The 20,319-nt window shown below is 43.5% G+C and overlaps 1 long non-coding RNA gene across 4 annotated transcripts; it reads right to left on the reverse strand.

Moving 5' to 3' along the window:
- Positions 1-3,582: 3,582 nt before the first annotated feature.
- On the reverse strand, positions 3,583-16,662 carry LOC119183739 (uncharacterized). 4 transcript variants are annotated; one of them, XR_012887396.1, is made up of 8 exons: positions 16,497-16,662; positions 16,195-16,332; positions 16,004-16,118; positions 15,818-15,895; positions 14,585-14,817; positions 13,326-13,460; positions 9,638-9,684; positions 3,583-7,899 (listed from the first exon to the last, which is right to left on the reverse strand). It is a non-coding gene; the product is annotated as an uncharacterized LOC119183739 (long non-coding RNA). The 4 variants fall into 4 exon arrangements; XR_012887395.1 differs by having other exon boundaries at positions 3,583-9,684; positions 13,350-13,460; XR_012887393.1 differs by having other exon boundaries at positions 3,583-9,684.
- Positions 16,663-20,319: the final 3,657 nt, after the last annotated feature.

Raw genomic sequence — 20,319 nt, forward strand, 5'->3', positions numbered from 1 at the left:
TCATGCTTGAAGTTTTCAGCATGCTCATGCTTCTTCTCCGATGCCACTAGTCGGCGACTGTCCTTTTCTGAGCATCTTTCAGCGGCCACAACACTCTGCTGCAGGTGCAGCTCCTTCAATGTGGTGGCATCTGCTCTCCCTTTGCCAGCGTTGAACCTTGCGACAGCTTCGGCCACAGCAGCTTCAACGGTGAAAAGCGACGCTTTTGGACATGAGCGACCAGATGACGGAGTGCAGGCTCTCATTTGGGTTCTGTGTTTTGCCTCACTGACAATGCTCCAGCAATTTCTTGTGAGAGAGGCACATGTAAATAGGCCGCAAGGCATCAACCACATACTACGGCAGGTTGTAGCGATGATTCGGAGGAGTCTCCTGCTTGGCAACAGCCTTGTTGTACTTCCACCATGACTCTTCACCAGTTGGGCAGTAAGAGTGCTGAGGGCTTGCATCAGTAGATGCTACGTGATCAAAGGTTGCCCAGACAGCATTATTCATGGCCTCAATGCTTCCTTGGTTGCTTTGTAAAGCCCATCGATAATATGACGTGAGCTTTGTGACCAGCTCGCTTGTCGGTTTGCCCTTGCCACCAAGGCTTGGCTTTCCTTCGGCTCTGTTTTTGCAGGAGGTATGGAAGTGCTGTGCCCATGCACTTGTGCACATGGTTGACACAGTCCTCTTTTTCTATTGGCACGAAGCTATATACCTGTGCCTCCTGCAGACTGTTGAAGGCCCGGCCGTCTCTATCACACAACATGGTTGTGTAGCGGAGCCCATGTCTCTCCAATGAGCGGCCAAATAAAATTTGTGCTGCTTCCACCTACATTTGTCCTGGATTACTGGAGGTATTCTTTTGGCAAGTGTGACCAGCTAGCCACTCGGCATACCTTGGGTTGTCCTCCCTCGGCCCTAGCTGGCAGCCCAAACAAAAGTTCGATAGGACGACGAAGTCGAGCACATAACCCGTGAATAGTTCAATCAAGGTCCCTACACAAATATGGGATGAGTGGCCCCTGGTCAGCCAAGTCCCATCAAAGGAAACGGCGATATTTCCTGGATTTCCATAGTTGAGTTGGGAATACACCGTTTTCACGGTGCTCGCGCAGTCGTCAATAAAGCGCACGACAGCCTTCTGCGCGGCAGGGTTCATTTTCAATTTCAGATAATCCTGGTATGCCTTGGTGTGCAGGCCTCTCCGTGAAATATTTAGGGCGGAAAAAATATCGTTGAGTGCAGTTGGCCCGTTTCCTGTGCTCATTGCCGCGCGAACCGCGAGGACGTTGATTTCAAAGGGCCGTGCGCTGCGTCCCCCCTGGTCTCAACGAGCTCCATGCGGTCCTCAGTTTACCGCACTCGTCACATGTGAGAACAAGTTTCGCGGCTATGCCATATTCGCGGTCTTCCTTGGAGATTCTGCCAGGCCCGCCACACACACTGCACTTCATACACTGAAGAAGTTCGTTGACCAACTCTAAGCTAACGACAGTGAACGGCATACCAGGCGTTGCGGCTCCATCAGAGTCTCGAAAAAAAGACCGCTTGCGGTTTGTGGCAGACTTCAATGAAAGATCTTGCAGAACATCGCTCGCACGGCACTCGATGGCCACTTTTTCAGCGTCGGAAACCAGGGGAGTGTCGACGCCCACAGCTCTCGTGTGATCTTGGAACGCGGCTATCGCGTCCGCAATCGCGGGTGACGCGGCGGTGATAGCACTGGCACAGCCTGCTTCTTCCGAGTTCTCGGCGGCAGAAGGTCTCGCTGGTGATAAGGTGCGGGCTCTCGGACGCCGTTTTCGCCTTTTTCCGAACGCATGAGCACTCCAGAACTTCCGGTGACCGCCTGCCATTGCACCGAATGCACAGCCGTTGTTAGGCCTCTACGCAAAGTGGCGGCTTGCACGCCGCTCTCTAGCAGACGAAGCCCTTCGCGTCCAATAGGAAACCGGAAACTGCCGACAAAAACGCACCAATGATGTGCGAGTATTCTGTTTTTCTTTATGCGCGATAGCTGCGTGTTGCTAGACGAAAAACGTTCTTCTACTAGGAACAGATAATAGAAAAATGCGTCTTTAAAATAAGACCAAAATGGCCGCACTACTTGGTGTGGTTCTCGCGCGCTGCGGCGTTGAATACGACCGTTTTTGAGGTGGTTTTGGAAGCGAAAATGGTCATCAAACTGACTTTGCGACCCAATAACTCGACAAATACGCATAATAGGGCTATAATATTTTAGGAACAGCTTCCTTAGACCTTAATGATTATGAAAAAAAAAATACTTCAAAAAATCGGTTTTTCGGAAAATTTTTGGCCTACCATACCCGTGTCTCCCCTTAAAGAAAATTATCTTGTATACGCGTAAACAAGCACACACGTGAAAATAGTGCCAAGCTCTTCACAAATAAGCTTCCGAAATGAATGCACCGACTTGTTGCACTGTAGCTTAGTTACATGTGGCACAAACGCTGTAAAATGTCCCAACTTCGTCCTGATTCACATCACACGTAAAAATTTCTTCACCCCGTGCTGTCACCGCTGCTACATATCGCAGCATGGAGCTGTACATTAAACGAGTACTGCTGAAATTGCTTTTCTTCCAATACCTTCCCATCCCTGTTACTGAGGTTCCCAGTTAGCGCATGTTTTCAACTACAGAAAACACTGTAACATCACAGCAAAAGAGTCCAAAGCCAAGTCACGTGGACAGGCTTGTAGTCTTTCAGTAGCAAGCACTCACCACGTTATGTGCTCGAGGACCTGAGCAGATTTCCTTCTTTTGTCCTTTCGTTCAATTTTCAATAATGTTTTGTATTAGAGATTCGACTTGACGTGAAATTTCGCTATTCGCACACTTTTAGAAATTACTGATGAATATCTGAAATGTACAGTATTGTCCGTTGCCGAACAAAACATCCAGTGAGTGATGAGGTGGCATAACTTGGCATGTCTTCATAGCTAGAAACAAGTACCCGATACTATAATCAAGTGTACTGCTTACCCGCAGAAAGCTTGTTTGTGAACTTCTGTGCCATGTGTGTCATCATGGCACTATTAAGTAAATATCCCCTTTAAAAGTGGACTGTACAACACTTGCTAACATGTGCTGTTCACTTTGGCTCATCTGAAGAGGTCATTTTTTAGTGCACGTTTCATTTCACATAGTAAAACACTCGTTTTTTATTCGTGTATCTTCATGTTGATGTGTGGGAATATATGTTCAAGCATTGAAGATTGTCTCATGTGATAAAGTCGATTAAGATATCAAAACCTCTCAGTCATGGATAAAGAATGGATCGAGTGAAAAGGTACTCCGATTCACCGCAAGGTGAAGCCTTTTGCATAAAAGAGTTTTATAAAAAAGATTTCCACATTTAGTCTTCAAGGCACAATCTAAACTGGTCGAAGTTCTATGTCTGGTGTCCGCCTCTTCTTAAATAAACAATGGTTAGTAACTGTGATAGGCAATACAAGACTCGGCAATACAATAGGAACACTAGAATGATAGGCCTTGTTGAAAATAAAAATATATTATTGATGCTGTAATTGGGCATCACACACTAATATTCGTAAGCACGCTGCACACACATCTACCAGGAAGTATCACTTTATTTCTTTTTGAACCCTCTAAAACATCTGCCACCCGTGCGTACCTTTATTTTGAGTCATGAAGGCTGATGCACTCATTGTTTCCAAGAGCAACTAGAGAAGATTATCACACTGCTGTCTTTTGACATTGCGACTGTATTGCACATCTCATGTGTTCTCATTGAAACAGTACATTGCACATGAACATTCGCCAGAAATCATTGATCATTGGTCTAAAAAGTGGGGCTTTCACTTCGAAATTGTCACTAGTAAAACTGATGAAAGGCAAAAGCAATCCAACAGCTACCAAATAAACAGATTTTGTCATGATATTGGTACAAACGGTGACACAAGAAGCTCATTGATTGTTAAAATGACGATCGATACAAAGTACAACACGGTTCTCCTGCAGATTTTCAATGTGAATCCTGGCACCTTCATTCACTCCATATACACGTCAAATATTGCACGTTATTTGAAATCTTCTTTTTTTTACTAGCAACCACCATGCTTAAAAACGGCACTTTTTTTTTATCATATTTGAAGATCGCTCCCCAGCTTTATACGTTCAAAAAGAATGTTCGAGCATCGAACTGTACAGTAATTTACTGACAGCCGAGAGTTGTAGGAAAGTCGCAAGCTTGAAAGTGATAAAAACTCCAGTATGCATCCACAGCCTAAATGGAGCAGCACTACATAATCTGTGGCTGCCACTACATACAGGAGAGGTGTGGCACTCTCGTGCATGTTATGGCAACTTGTGCAAGTCTTTAACATGCGCGACAGTCACGTGACTTTCCAGTACGTGATGGCAGTTGCCAGTTGATCGCATATGGCATTGCACGAGAAACATTGCATACGACGTCTTAGCACCTGCAATATCGCCATAAGAAAAGATGACACCGAAATGCCACTCTACCAAAGTTATATGTGACGTTTCTATTCAGGTCACATGACTATTCCACACGTAACAATGACCGAAAGTTGTGCTGCTGATTTTCAGAAAACAGAAACTTGCGAGACTGTAACAAACATATCAGTTGCCAGTGATGTGGCCACTCGTTATAGTGTAATGGAATAAAAGGATTGAAGGTGCTTACCCGTGACACATGCCAGACTAAACCAAATGCAAATGAACATGCTAACCAACACCACCATAGCTCTATATCCAATACTTGATCCTGCCAGCAACCCCCCTTTAACCATGGAATTCACGAAACGTGGGGAATAAGTGGACATGTCGCAGGTGCTCCAGGACTGCGCTTCGCTGTCACTCCACACCTCCTCACAAACTCCTACTTAATCTTTGCTTATTGAAAGTATAGCTTCTCTCCACAAACTGCCATATCATGCTCCATCTACTCCACACCACACGCACACTGTACATACAGCCAAGCATCAAAAGTTCACAAGTCCACAAGGTTTGAGGAGATCTTGGACTTCTCAGCCATTTTTGACTTCCGCACAGTAGATGTTAGTGCGTTTTGCACCAGGTCAGAAGTCTGAGTTCAAGACTGCACACAGAGGCGCCCCGCCGCAGTGGTGTAGTGGCTAAGGTAATCGGCCGTTGACTCGCAAGTCTCCGTATTGAATCCCGGCTGTGGCAGCTGCATTTTCAATGGAGGTGAAAATTCTGTAGGCCCGTTTGCTCAGATTCGGGTGCACTTAAAGGGCCACTCACCAGGCCCCATACCGAATTTTAGTTAGACAGTGGAAGTAGTTGAGTGTCCGACGAGGAACATTTTGTCACAAAAATTTTTCGAATTGGTTCATCACGAGCAGAGAAAACAGGTTTTTTGAAGCGGCGTGAAACGAGGATGAGAGGAGGCGAGCTTGAAACCCTTGCTGCTCCTCCACGTACCCTTCACAAGCCAAATCTATTCTCCACCCTATCCAGCATCCGACCATGAGGTGACGTGCGCATAACGTGCCCAAACAAGTCCAACCCCCGAGAACGCGAGCAGCGTTGCTTTGTTGACCAGTGTTATTTCGTGGTCTTCTGCCTGTTTCTGCGGGGTGGTTTGGAAACGCTAGCTTAGACACGGTAGAGTAGACAAGCACAATGAGTCCGCGAAAGCGTAGGAGCGTTCCACAGCGGTCGCCTGCTCAATGCGCTCACCGCGGGGACACGAACGCATGCGAAATGCTGGCACATTATCCTCGCATCTCGTAGCACTTCTTCGAAAAAAAAAAAAAGAAAAATGCGCACAATTTTTTATTGCGTCTCATTATTTATTTCAATTTTTATTCATCTGTGAAAGCAACAAATACATAACCTATGCATGTTGTGTTAAATAATTTTTGCCATGTCACGAGTTATACTGTTGACAACGTCAGAGCAGACTCGTCTACGTAGAGGACCAACGTCACTGCATTGTCGTGTACCTAGGGCCATTCCTACACCTACGTCATGCCCTCATTCTCTACGCGTGCGCCAGCAGAGGGGAGGGGGAGCAGCTTTCATCTTGAAATTCGACCCATTTCCGCAGCGCGTAGCGTTGCAAAGTTTGGCAGACGTGATCATGAACCCCTCGTCTGCGCATCGCGCTTGTCAGCTCAAAATTGTCAAACCTGGTGAGTGGCACTTTAAAGAACCTCAGGTGGTCAAAATTTTCAGACCCCTGCACCACGGCGTCTCTCATAATGTTATGGTGGTTCTGGGATGTTGAGCGCCACATATAGATCAGTCAAATCAATGCACGCTGAGGCAGCGGTAATATTCAGTGTTTTTCTTGCATATAGCGATCCCCAAACTTTTGACTCTGGCTGTGCAGTAAATGCTACGTTTAGATACCACTTGCTCCATCTAGAGAGTTTCCCTAATAATACGTTACAGGGAATTGTGGCGCTAGTGTCTACGGGAACTAGAACGCATGGTGTTTCAGCAAGCACGGGTGGTATGGGTGGTTTGCAGATTTGTCTAAGCTTCGTACTTTCAACTCTGCTAAACTCCATGTGGCCGGGAGCCGCTCCATCACAAGAAGTAGTTTAGCAAATGTTCGACAGTTTCTAGTTGACCATCCTAACCTTTTAGGCTCACCAATTCAAATCGGCTCGTAAATTTAGCAACAATCAATTTTATCTGAAACAAACGCCAAAACACGACAATACACAGAGCCACGAGCGGGCTTGAAGTTGCAAGCACGAAGATTAGGCAAGTACGTGCACTAACCATCATTCCCACAGTGGCTGAATGATCGCACCACCACAGTTCTCACCAGCAAACTCTGTAGGAACCTCCATGGCTCTATCAATCGTACTGTATGTTGCCCGATACCAACAAGCCACCGTACGGGAAATCGAGGCTAATCAATGAACTTTAGCCAGACTGTTTTGCCATTTGGCCAGTGAGGTCCTGGTGGGAAGTCCCATGATTAATGTACAATTAGGCTTCATTTCTGTCACTCTTGCTACATTCAATAACTACTCCCATAATAACTAAAGATATTGAGCACGTAGGGCGAATCAATCGTGAAAAGGTGGAACTTGCAGTGCTTAGTATAGTAATCACGTATGTAATCACGTATGTAATCGGACTTAACTGGCGGAACATGGGAGAGGCCTTTGTCCTGCAGTGGACGTAGTCAGGATGATAATGATGATGTAATCAGTGGCTTTGCCTGGCAAAGCCATGATGTGATCATAGTAATCCTGTCACAAGGGCGTTAAGATCGCCTTCAAACCGATAGTCTATTGACTCAGTGGTCAAGCATGAGCGACTACACGGGTCAATTCAAAGGCCATCGAGTCAATAGTCTTATCGAGTCAACGGAGCACCCCACAACTTTATTGAAACTGCAACGCCAATTGAGCAATGGAAGCGGAAACGGCACGTACGTACCTTTTCCTTTGTAGTATGCTTTAAAAGCATTATATACGAGCATTATTAATTAATTAAAAAGACTGTCTACCTCCAGTGTTTTTCTGTTTTGTGTCACAATAAAAAGGGTGCCATCTGAAGTGTCTAACCTTGCAGCGGTTTCTCCGGAAAGTCTGTAGAAATCTATAAAACCAAATTTTTAAATCAGCGTTTGGTCTCCTTCCATAAGTGGGATGAATACCCACAACACTGGTCATTGGAGGCGATGACAATTGTACTGGCGGTGAAAGTCAAACTCAAATGGCGCGCAGGTTTTGCGGGCTTCTTTAACTTTTGTTTATTAATAAAACAAATACCTTAGTGGTGGTGTAAGGCACGCACACACTTTTTTTTGTTGTTCTTATGAGCTGGGGCGGATGCCATGCTCGCGTTTTTCCGCCGTTTTTGCATTTAGGCTTGCAGGCAAGTGACCCCTCTGCCGGCAGTGCCATTGGGCGCCTCTTTGAACGTGCGTGAAAAAAAAAAAGCAAAAATTAGTCTCTGGCACAACCTAAAGCTGCATCAAGTCGGTAAAATATAATTTCACGTTATAGACGTTTGTTTTTAAGCAAAATAGGTCCATCTGCAAGGACTTCTAGTCCTGCCAGTAGATTGGCCAAATTGCTGTTGGGTGATGCTAGTGGTCATTTTTTGTCGACTTTCAACATCAAGTTAAAATTAAAATTCATTTTTTCTGGCACAAAAGCATGCTCGTTGCCACCGATGTGACGAATGATCTTCTCATTTGCAGCACAACCAGAAAAATTTTTCTGTGGTAGAGTGTTTAAAAACAAAATATTTGCTTTTAACTAGCTATGATAAACAGTATATTAAAATGTTTAAACAAAAACAACAGACATTTTTGTGCTTTTAAAGAGATTTCTATTGCCTAACTTTCGGTTACTTGACTGCGAAAATAATGATCTGTAGTGTTCTACACTTGTTTGTCAGAACCACCTGAACCACTCCACGACCGCTGAAAACTGCTGTGTGGTAGCGTGGCAACTCTATCGAGTTGACGGTGTTGTGTTGTTTCGATGGTTCTCTATCGAGTCGACGGGGTTGTGTTGTTTCGATGGTTTTTCAAAAGTTCCGCACAACACGGGTACAACACATGCAACATGGGTATAACAGCAGTATATATACCCGTGTTATACCGATGAGATTCGCCGATGACATTGCATTTCTTAGTAACTCAAGGGATGAACTACAACTCATGATTGCAAAGTTAGAGAAGGAGAGCAGAAAGGTAGGTCTTAAAATTAATCTCCAGAAAACGAAAGTAATGTACAACAACCTAGTAATGTACAACAATCTAGGAAGAGAAGAGCGCTTCGAGATAGGTAATAGTGCACTTCAAGTTGTAAAAGACTATGTCTACTTAGGGCAGGTAATAACCGCGGAGCCGAACCATGAGATTGAAATAACTAGAAGAATAAGAATGGGGTGGAGCACATTTGGCAAGCACTCTCAGATTATGACAGGTAGATTGCCACTATCCCTCAAGAGGAAGGTATATAACAGCTGTATCTTGCCGGTACTTAGCTACGGAGCAGAAACCTGGAGACTTACAAAGAGGGTTCAGCTTTAATTGAGGACGACGCAGCGTTCGCTGTGTCATCCTGAAGAGAGCAGAGTGGATCAGGGAACAAACCGAGGTTAAGGATGTCATAGTTGAAATCAAGAAGAAAAAATGGGCCGGGCACGTGGCGCGTGGAGAGGATAACCGCTGGTCATTAAGGGCAACTGACTGGATTCCCAGAGAAGGCAAGTGGATTAGGGGGAGACAGAAGGTTAAGTGGGCAGATGAGATTAAGAAGTTTGTGGGTATAAATTGGCAGCAGCAAGTACAGAACTGAGTTGACTAGCGGAACATGGGAGAGGCCCTTGTCCTGCAGTAGACGTAGTCAGGCTGATGATGATATTATCATCATCATACCTGTGTGACACGGATATAAGGCACACCATAGTGGGGAATCTCCGGAATAAGTTCGGCCACCTCAAATTATTTAGCATTCACCTAAATCGAAGCATAGAGAGGCGTATTTGTGTCTGCATTTTAACCCTATCGAAATGCAGCCACTAGGAATATAAATTTCCTGTCTTACATAACATGATACAGTGTGAATTATCGTGTCATCTAGAACATGCTGTGATCTTGTCTATGGCAACTGAGCAAGAACGATCATAGAAGAAAACCTTTTCCCGTGGACCTGCACATGGTTCGTATTGCAGCGATGCCTCATCTGCAGAAAGAGAGAAGACAAAAACAAAAAGTATTTTTGCAAGGTGAACACGCACAAGTAGCTGGTAGCTGCTTAAGCAATTGTTTTACATCAGTATATATTGATATTTACTACTGCATTTCATATTAGATTTACATCCTGCTGCATCACAAAAAAGTTGCACGTTGGAACAAAAACTTAAGGAGTGTATTTTCTTAAATATGTTGCTTAAATTATATGAATGTACTTTTGTCATACACGAGAACTAATTTAAGCTATCTCCTTTGATTCAAGTTCTAGCTTTATCGTTGCCACACCTATTCAAATCGATCACCGGTGATCGACGCTTTTGGATCGTCCATTTTGGCATGTCAAATTTATTTTTCATGCACCCAGCCCATTCTAGTAGTTAGTTCAGGCATTCAACTTTCAGAATCAATTTGAATTTGCTCGTTTCGGCAACATAGTGATTTTTTACAAACCTTTGCAAGAACCAATGTGCGTGTATTATTTGATAAGTGCACTAGGCTGGCGAACTTGACAGAAGGGCATGCCCCTTGTAATTATGGTACAGTAATACCGAAGTTCTGTAATGAAAAGAACCTTTGCAAGCCGAATATCAAATTAAAACGTCAGCTTTGCTATTTGACAGTGTTAAACAGTAATAATGGCCATAATAATATGCCAAACATTCAATAGAGATCTCTTGCTAGGAGTTGGGGAAAATTTGTGCTACAAAAATTATTTGCCGAGGTCCGCCACATCTTTAAAGTGTCGAAGCGGCCCTCTATGACCGTTTCCAGTCTCTTTTGCTGTGCTCTCATTGTTATATCAGGCACACGGTTGCATCTAGTGGCACTAGTCGCTCCTATGACATCATCATCACGCACGCATGGGTGCGCACCAGCGCTGCAAAACTAATGCGCTCGTAGAAACTCTCTTGTTACCCCACCTGAATTGAGCGACGACGAGCTTAGAGTTCGAAGATGACAGCACCTCTGCTTCAAGCTTTATGGCGATGATGTCGTACCTGAGACATTCACAGCCGTTCATGGTTTTTTTTGTGTGTACTATACATCCTCAAGTTGTCTCCTCTGCCACAACTGCGTAGAGATTCTGACCTTTGTGCACAATCCTATAACTACTCTGGTTACGTGCGTGGTCCACACTTCGCTGGAGTGTGGTGTGCTGGCGCTGGCTGCAGAGCTTCTTCTAACTACAAGAAGGTTTCCGAAGGACATCTTGGCCCTGACTACGGAACAGTGCGAAACCTTCTAGAACTGCACGCAATATTATTCTTTATTAATACGATACGTGCGAAAACGAAAAACAAATATGCTTGGATGCATATGTGGGAACACCAACTTATGCGGAGTGAGGTGGCTCATGAAAAGAGGTGACACTAAATGAAATAGAGAAGTTCATTGGACACTTAGTTTACAGAGGAATTATTCACACCATGGGTATCCATCTATACTAGAACACCTGGAGACTCTTATCACAAGACAACAAAAATTTACTGAGAAAAGAGTATGAGTACACTTGTGTCTCACGAAAAACTATGCAATGCTTCACTGCATGGCACGAGCAATGGAGCAGCACCTCGGTTCTGATTTTCTTTATCTATGTGAAGAACATTTTGTACAACAATAATTATTTTTTACATTGTTCCTGGGTCACTTACCTACAAAATTTATATTCTGAATTTTCGTAGTTCTGAATAGTTTTGCATAGATAATGTCTTTTATTGCACTGTTTACCATCTGGCAACCGAAAATTTCACATTTTTGTTCACCCTAAAATATTTTTGTTGTTCTACACTATATATTTTTTGCAAAGAGCATTTCATTGTGCGAAGTTTGGCATGCTGTGGTGCATGCTGGAGTACTTTTCCAACTGGCAAAAACGATGTTCCCGAGACATATAAAGAACAACCATTTCCACGTGGTAACGAAAGAGTTAGGTGTCCTTTCTCTAATATTTATTTATAATTTTTAATCTATTGGTTCACCAGATTATAATGAACGGGGGGAAGTGGTGGCTTCCATAAGACCTAAGGATTGCTGTAAGGCCTACCCTTTCGCTCTGACCACCACAAAACAGTAATCCCAAGGCTTTAAAGCTGAAAGTTGACAGTGTTCTGGTGTCTTTTCACTTTCTTGTCGCAAATCCCTTGTCACAATGTATATCGCACTAATCCTATTCTTATAAATCGCATGTCTTGCCATTCATTCTATACAACTGCCATGAAACAACTTGAAACTAATTTCGAAGAAGTGCATGAATGTGCCTTTCAACCCTGTCCTTGCAAGAACTACTAATAACTTAAATATAAAGCCAACGCTCTGCCTTCTCTCAAGTGGTGAACATTAAAGCAAGCTGTCATTAGCTAATAGCTATAATTCACTCCTATCTGTAAATGCCTTCGGGCTCCGTAGTAAGAAAAATAAATAAGTGCAAACTTGTAACAGAGTGTAGCATACTGGAGGATGCGGCATACTATGTGGCATACAAGGTTTTACATTTATTTTCGTGTAAGGTCTTTCTAGTTCTGAATGGCTATGAATGTAGCTCCGTGTTTTGAATAAATACAAAAAATAACAATGAACACTCGCTAATAAAGCTGTTGACAAATCCAATTTATTCTATTGACTTGCGTTTTTAATGTCAGATACGATCCTGTCCCGCTCTTGATTGAAAGGGCATGTTTTGAGCAGTCATTGATGCATCAGCCGGTTTGGCCGACATAAGTTTTGCTTCATGTCAAACAGACTGCACCCATCCCAAAGCGCTTAATGAGCATGGAGCGAGGGACGTCAACGTATGTAGGGCACCCAGGAATGTAAGACAAGGGACATCGTAATATACATTCGCTCGACTCCACTGAGACATCACATTACACACGACATTGAATGAATTGACCTCGTAAAGTACGCTTGCGTTTAGTACAACAAGCTTCAAGGTTGTAACATGCACCAACTTGGGTGTTCTGCATTGAGGTATCTGTGCTTGTGTGTAAAAGTATGCGTATTTGTACGATTAAATCTTCCATACAATTAAAACATTCTTCGCATGGTAGGATGTTTTCATGACCATGTAACATTTCACCAAAGAGAATAATGCAAAATTAAACTCCAGATTTCAAATAATTTGGATAAACTCAGAGAATTTGTGGAACTAAATTCTGATAAATACTGAATTTCTGCCAAAACATTAAGTTCAAAAAAGATTCCTCTGAATTCAAAGACCAATTCCGAAAACATGGAGCCCAAGTTACGTGCCTATCTAACTAGTCATACTAGAGCACAAAATACAGTGCCTAGCTGTCTGCCCAATGATCATGACCAGTGGGGCAGCACCACTAAGAGTGGTGAGCTGTTCGTATCTAATCTGAAGGGGATAACAAAAGAATTTTCTACAGAGGTAATTTGATGCATAAAATAATTTTACATATCGAAAGTACTAGATTCAAGGGGATTTAACAGCTGTCCTTTGAGCCCAATACCTAATTCTTTTACGTTGCTTCAATATATGTAGGTCCAACTGTATAACAATGTGAGCAGGGTAAAAGAAATACGTGTGCCCCAGCAGTGTAACAATCATTGCCCACTGGCAAAATCAGCACGCCAGCTGCTCATCACTCGACCACGAAAAAAACATACCTAGTTTACTGAGGAACAACGCACGTGTTTCAGGATTGCGGACGGTCGACGCGATGCACGCTGCGCTGCCGTGCGCCAGCACAGCCGCCAGGGACGTGACGAGGGCTGACACGACTTCCGGGCCGTACACCTGGTCTGAAGGAATTTGCAAATAGCAAAAGCAGAAGGAGCATGAATAAGATGAGCCAATTACGGCGAAACTGCAACTCGAGCCTGTGAAGCACTTTGTGAACCTGTCCGTGCACATGTCACCAGTGCGCACGAAGTATGTGATACACACAGAAAATATCAATTACTGAAGCGTCGTTGTAAATACAGTGGAAACCGACAAATATTTCGCGTGCCCATGCGGGTAAACTTGTATAACTGGTAATTGTGTAACCTCTACAAGTTTCTAGCATTGGTCCTATACAGTGCACACTGCAAAGAAACAAGAGGTTTCTCACTCAATCAACGTACAGGATGTTATTCTGGACATTTTTTTTTTGAAATGAGAAAATACATATATTATGCATTACTATGCAAATGTTTAGTATGAAAAAAATAGTTTTATAAAATTTAATTAACTACAAGCATAGATTGAGAAATGTGTGGGCTTCTCTTAGTATACTGTCACCACTTTTTCTCATGACCAAACTTGGAATGCTTCTGTGGGGAAAGATGGCGTATACAAACTGGCTGGTAAACTACTAACTGTACAGAAACAATTTACACATCTACAGATCTACTGAATAATGAGCACACGTACATAACTATTTTTTTATGCAGATGGCCTTTTCACAACGAAAGGCCATATTCATAATCAGTTTACATCTCATTGCATTCACAGTGTGTTTTGCGTATCTACTATTGATGTAACGCCCAAAACATATACTGTGCACAATATGTGGTGTGTCTTTGCCACGTCTTCTAGAATTTTTTGCAGCCACTTGTCAAAATAAAGGACTACAAAGCACTGAAAGTTTCCCAGGGCCTCTGCGAGTGAATTGTGGCAAAGAATATACTGCACGGTCCTCTTTCACTGCCTACTTAATTTTTATCACTTTAATACGTTTAAAATGCATGAACTGGCCTGTAGAAAATGAAATGTAACACATGCATAGATGCTTCTTATGTGTTTTTTTCTCTTTGTCCGGTTTGGACTGTTTTAAACCTAATTTTTTTAAACATAATTTGCGGATTATCGATGCTCCTGAACAGTCATTCTGGTCTTATAGCATTTTAGTTTTCGTGAATTTCACCAAAAATCTGCAACATACCAGCTCTGAGGATTACGTCTGCTCAGCAACACTCCTCGAAATTTGCATGTTCGCCCCAATGAAGCGCTTCAACCCTTGCATGGCACTCCGTGACGCCGTTCCACTTGAGGTTGTCCACTAGTGAGCGAAGAACGGCGCCGTGGCCATCAGTGAATGTGTACGACAAGGGGCGACAGGTCTTGCACACGACGATGCCAGTCAGTCCGACGCCACACCTCAGTTCTAGAATGCGCCTGCAGTGAAACGATTTGCTGCGGTTACCGAAATCTGCACTCGAATCGAGCAAACGAACTGTCTAGAAGTTTTCAAGCTTATTTGCCATGCAAGAAATGCCTGTTTTTGAGGCACCATTCAGACAGAAACTTTGATGCCTACAAGGAAAAACGTAAGGTCATCATAATCATCACCTAAAGCAAAGTTAAAATGGTAAATCCTAGTTAGCAGTAGCCCCTGAAAGGCCATACCAGCAGTAAAATGTGCAACAAGCCCATGGCTGACAAGCTTTTGGTATCGTCAGATAATCTAATGAACTGTGCAAAGTTTTAAGCAGGAATATATAAGACCAACCTATGCATTTGGTAAGGACGTCCATGTGATTACGTGAATGTCTCACAAAGAAAAATTGGAATAGAAACAAGTTAATTAAATTGAGACCCTTCAGTAAAAAGTCAATAAAGAAAAATAAAATAAAAAGCACCGCTTAAGCGCTTTGTACAGACGGTTAACCAGCGAAGTTTAAATGTGCGGCTCCAGTGTTTATCGCGAGCTGGGATCTATTGAAGGGCCTTCAGTTGTAGCTTTGGATTTCTCTGTCACTACAATCAAGAGATGCGTGCTTTAATCTTAGTATTCAGTGACATGTGCCTTAATCTTTGTGCTTGGTTACATATACTTTAAATGTTGCTACAGACACCTAAAGGAAATTTATTGGTACTGATTGATGGTGCCACAGGTAGCCTTCTTCGCTAGCAATCCAGAAACCTTTCGCCTGTTTAGCCTCTCCGCCTTTCACTTGACCTTTCTCTATGCTGACAAAACCTGAAGAGATGCTAGTGCGGGGGCCTTTTAAGATAGCGCACGCTACTATCGCTTCTTCGTTCTCAAGTGTAACTGTGGTAACGGCCGATCTCGGTGCCAAAATCCGTGCAGTTCCTGATGGATCCTACGCACTCACGGATCGCCACATACACGCACCTTACAGGCATACACGGCTTCGTAAGCAAGGGGTCTCACCTGTCATGTTGTGAGGCTTGTCGTCCCACCAACCACAGAAGCCGTATGTTCTTTTAAAGTGACTGTCATGCGAGCGTCCTAGAACGAATACAATCGATCCGCCATGTATAATTACGCCATCGCTCGGTTGAAAAAAAAAAAAAAAAGGTGAACTGGAACAATCAAACGCAGCGGGAAAAAACTCACGATGGTGTACGTGACGAAGCCGGGAATGTCTTCATCGCTGTTCACACCTCCGAGTTTCTCGGCAAAGTGGACGTACATGCTGTCCGTGATATCGACTTTTTTTTTTTTCTTCTAGCTGCGAAAGCGAGGGTGATTCTGCGGTTAGTCAGGAGTCGCCGGAGACCGAGATGTCAGTCATTGGCGAACTATACCTTGTTGATGAGACACTTGAGGAAATTGGTTATGTACGCCGGCCTCGGCGGGTACGCTGACGCAGTAGGATGGAGAATTGTGCGGTCGATCAACGCTTCCTGAAATTCCTGCGTCAGTAGTTCCCTCGGCACTGTATCCTGCATGCGTGAATGTTACGAGGATTCGTAAGCGATCATTCGTGCGAGTTGTACCAACGAACTCCATCATCGATCTGTGCATCCTTTCTTGAATATGAACTTGTCGGCTATCACACATATGGCGAAGTTTGAGTCATTGAAGAAGTCCATCGCCACCGACTTACCAGCAATTTCCTCAGTTCGGCAACCGGAACGCAAACGAGGAATAACGTCGAAATAGATCTCAACGTTTTTTCAGTCATAGTTGGGCAACCGAGTGTACTGATTGTCATAAAGAATGGGTGACACTCGAAGCCATTCCGGAGATCCGAAAGCAAGGATCAACAAATACACGTGGTCTCTGTTTAATAAGGTAGGGTTGCCAGGAGCAGCCAAAACAGTAGCCAACTAGCAGTCGTGATTTTATTTTGGTGCCAGAAAAGCAGCCAAGCGTGATTTTAGTTTAGCTTAAGCAACGCCTCCTCTAGAAAAATGCCTGCCGTTTGAGAAGAAAAACAGCTGCCACAGCCTTTCACCCTTTCATTATGAAAATGTTCTGAGTCGCTAGCGTCACTTGTGGCGGACGGTGCAACAACGCAACTTTTTGAATAGCCTCTAAAATAGTGGTGGTGCACATTTGCAGGTCTCGAACAACTCTCGACTGACGCTCCCCTATGGGCCGCAGATGAAAAACGCTTAGCTGGTACTAGGGTGGCTAGAATGGAGAGGTGTGAAAAGCGGCCGCTGAAACAAGCCCCAAAGCGCGCCGATGCCGCTTGGGGCACTGCATGCACCGGCGTGGGCTCCATTTTCACAACAAGAGTGGGAAAGGGCTGAGAAAGGGTTCCTGGTAGTACATCAACAGGCCCAGAAGCATTCCAATTAAGCTGATAAAGACATTAGGTCCGAAGTCTAAGCAGGCTTTGAGAGAGGCAGTGAGCACGATAATAATCGATGGTGAAGTTCCCGATGGATGGAAACTTAGCATGATGAGCATGATCTATAAAGGAAAGGGGGACAAAGCTGACATAAACAACTACCGTTCTATAACAGCGACATCAGTGGTCTACAGGCTGGCGATGCAGATTATAAAGGAAAGACTGCAGGCATGGATAAAGGATGAGGGGGTGCTGGGGGAACTGCAGAATGGGTTTCGGAAACACAGGACGTTGGAAGACAATCTGTTCTCACTGACGCAGTGCATCGAAATAGCAGAAAAGGAACACAGGCCCCTGTGGCTAGCATTTTAGGATATCAAGGGAGCATACGATGGCGTGGTTCAAGAGGAATTGTGGGGAATACTGGACACACTAGGCGTGGAACATGAAGTCACTAATCTTTTAAAGGATATCTATAAAGGTAACAAGGTAGTTATAAAGTGGGAAAAACAGGTATCCAAGCCTGCAGAGGTAAAACGGGGGCTTGGGCAGGGGTGTCCCCTGTCACCCTTATTATTTATGATGTACCTACAAGGATTAGAGGCCAAATTAGAGGGAAGTGGACTGGGCTTCAACCTCTCTTTAGTCAAACAAGGAAAACTCATTGATCAGGCACTACCAGCATTAATGTACGCAGATGATATAGTGCTAATGGCCAACAACAAGGAAGATTTGCAGAGATTGATGGACATCTGCGGTAATGAGGGAAATAGGTTAGATTTCAGATTCAGTAAGGAAAAATCAGCAGTCATGATTTTCAATGATAACGAAGGTAGTGAGCTTAGAATACAGGAGGTCACGCTAGAGATAACAGATAAATACAAATATCTGGACGTATGGATAAGCAATGGGACCGAGTACCTGAGGGAACACAAAATATACGTGACGACTAAAGGTAACAGGAATGCAGCAGTGATTAAAAATAGGGCACTGTGGAATTACAATAGGTATGATGTTGTGAGAAAAATATGGAAAGGGGTCATGGTTCCTGGGCTGACGTTCGGCAATGCGGTCTTGTGCATGAGATCCGAAGTTCAAGCAAGATTAGAAATTAAGCAACGTGGAATAGGTAGGCTTGCTTTAGGAGCTCACGGGAATACACCAAATCAGGGAGTACAAGGTGATATGGGATGGACATCATTTGAGGGCAGGAGAGCTAGCAGCAAGATAAAATTTGAGAAGCGACTAAGAGAAATGGGGGAGGAGCGTTGGGCTAGGAAGGTTTTCAGCTACTTGTACATGAAGAATGTCGATACAAAATGGAGGAAGCGAACCAGGAAATTGACTGGTAAATACTTAGAAAACAGCAGGTGGCCAAACCAAAAACAACTATCGGTTAAGAAGAAAGTGAAGGAAACAGAGACTGACATGTGGAGAATGGGCATGATTAAGAAGTCCGCACTAGAGACCTATCGAACCTTTAAACAGGAAGTTGCCAAGGAAAGTATCTATGATAATACTCGGGGTAGTTCTCTACTGTTTGAGGCCAGGACGGGAGTACTGCGAACCAAGACATATCGGGCCAAATACGAAGGGGTAGACACAGTATGCAGTGCGTGTGGAGAGGAAGAAGAAACTGCCGAACACTTGATAATGTTCTGTAAAGGGCTTCACCCTATAGTTAAGGATGATGGCTCAGAGTTTTTCAAAGCACTGAGGTTTAGGGACAGGGAGGGCAAAATAGACTTTAAGCGGGTAGACTTAACTAGAAGGAGGTTATCTGATTGGTGGCTAAAGTCAAGGCACGAGTGAAAATTACTCTTCACTGCAAAGTACGAATCCTCAAACCGACTTTTTAAGGGGAAAAAAGAGATATAGTATTTGGTTCATTAAGTATTACGGCTTGGTGGCGCTAGCCACCGCCCGATCTAAAGGGTACAGCCAAATCCATCCATCCATCCATCCATCCATCCATCCATCCATCCATCCATCCATCCATCCGGGTAACTTTGCGGAGGAAACAAACGAGACAGCACGCGCCGCTCTGCACAAAAATTGCTCTCACGCTGTGTGGTGGTGACCCGTTTTCGGTAAAATGATTTTGATTGAGCAAATGTAGGGCAGTACATAGCACCTAAGCTCTTTAAAGTCTCATCTCTGAAAACCATTCTTGAAAAGGCTTTGATATGTTTAGTTTAAGGTCCCAAAACCACCATTTGATTATGAGAGACGCCGTAGTGGAGGGATCCGGTAATTTCGACCACCTGGGGTTCTTTATCGATTATACTCCAAGATCAGAAGTTAGAATCAATGCCCCGACGCTGCTGGAGCCAGAATATCATTTTAATAAACCTCGTATTTATAATTGACATGTCATAAAGCATTCGTTAAACATGGTTGTAGTACCATAATTTATCTTGCTCTGATAAACGTAAACCCAAGAGTTTGTTTCACTAGGCACGAAGAATCAAATGTGGATTTTACCTATTCCTAGAAGCGTTTAGGATGAACATTGTCCTACAGGCCATATTAGCTATTAACCACCTTAAACAACGAAGACATTGACACTTTGTCCTTCCTTCTGCTATTGAGAGCTTCCTATGAATCTATTTAAATATTGCAAGAACGATTGGCTGTCTTGCGCATTTTTTTAAATAATTCTTATTACTGTATTGTATCTTTCACTGTGATGTCTCTGTGCAGCAGTGCATAGTTTTGATCCCGATGATTTCCGACACTTCATTATAATATTATCTGTAAATAATTTTTTACGATTAATTTCCAACTATATCGCAGTAGATATATGTAATTTTAAATAATCAAAATCGTCATATTAGATGCTTCACCCAGCTAATTCACTTTCCCGAATAGCAGATCTCCTCGAATTTTGGTCACACTACTTATTCATTTTTGTTTTTCATGTTCATGCCAAGTCATGATACATATGTATTCCCTCGCTCTCTATTTGTGGAGCTTTGTTTCATATTATTTGTATTCTTACTTGGTGTCATTTCATACGTGTAAAGTTTTTTTTTTTTATTCTACATGTATGAATGTCTGTAGTGTATTGCTGCTTTACCAACTTGTGACTGGGTCGGTACTTTGTGAACGCCTCGAGGTTTTAGTCCCA

The sequence above is a fragment of the Rhipicephalus microplus genome, chromosome X (assembly GCF_043290135.1).
Source record: "Rhipicephalus microplus isolate Deutch F79 chromosome X, USDA_Rmic, whole genome shotgun sequence".
Taxonomy (NCBI): Eukaryota; Metazoa; Arthropoda; class Arachnida; order Ixodida; family Ixodidae; genus Rhipicephalus; species Rhipicephalus microplus.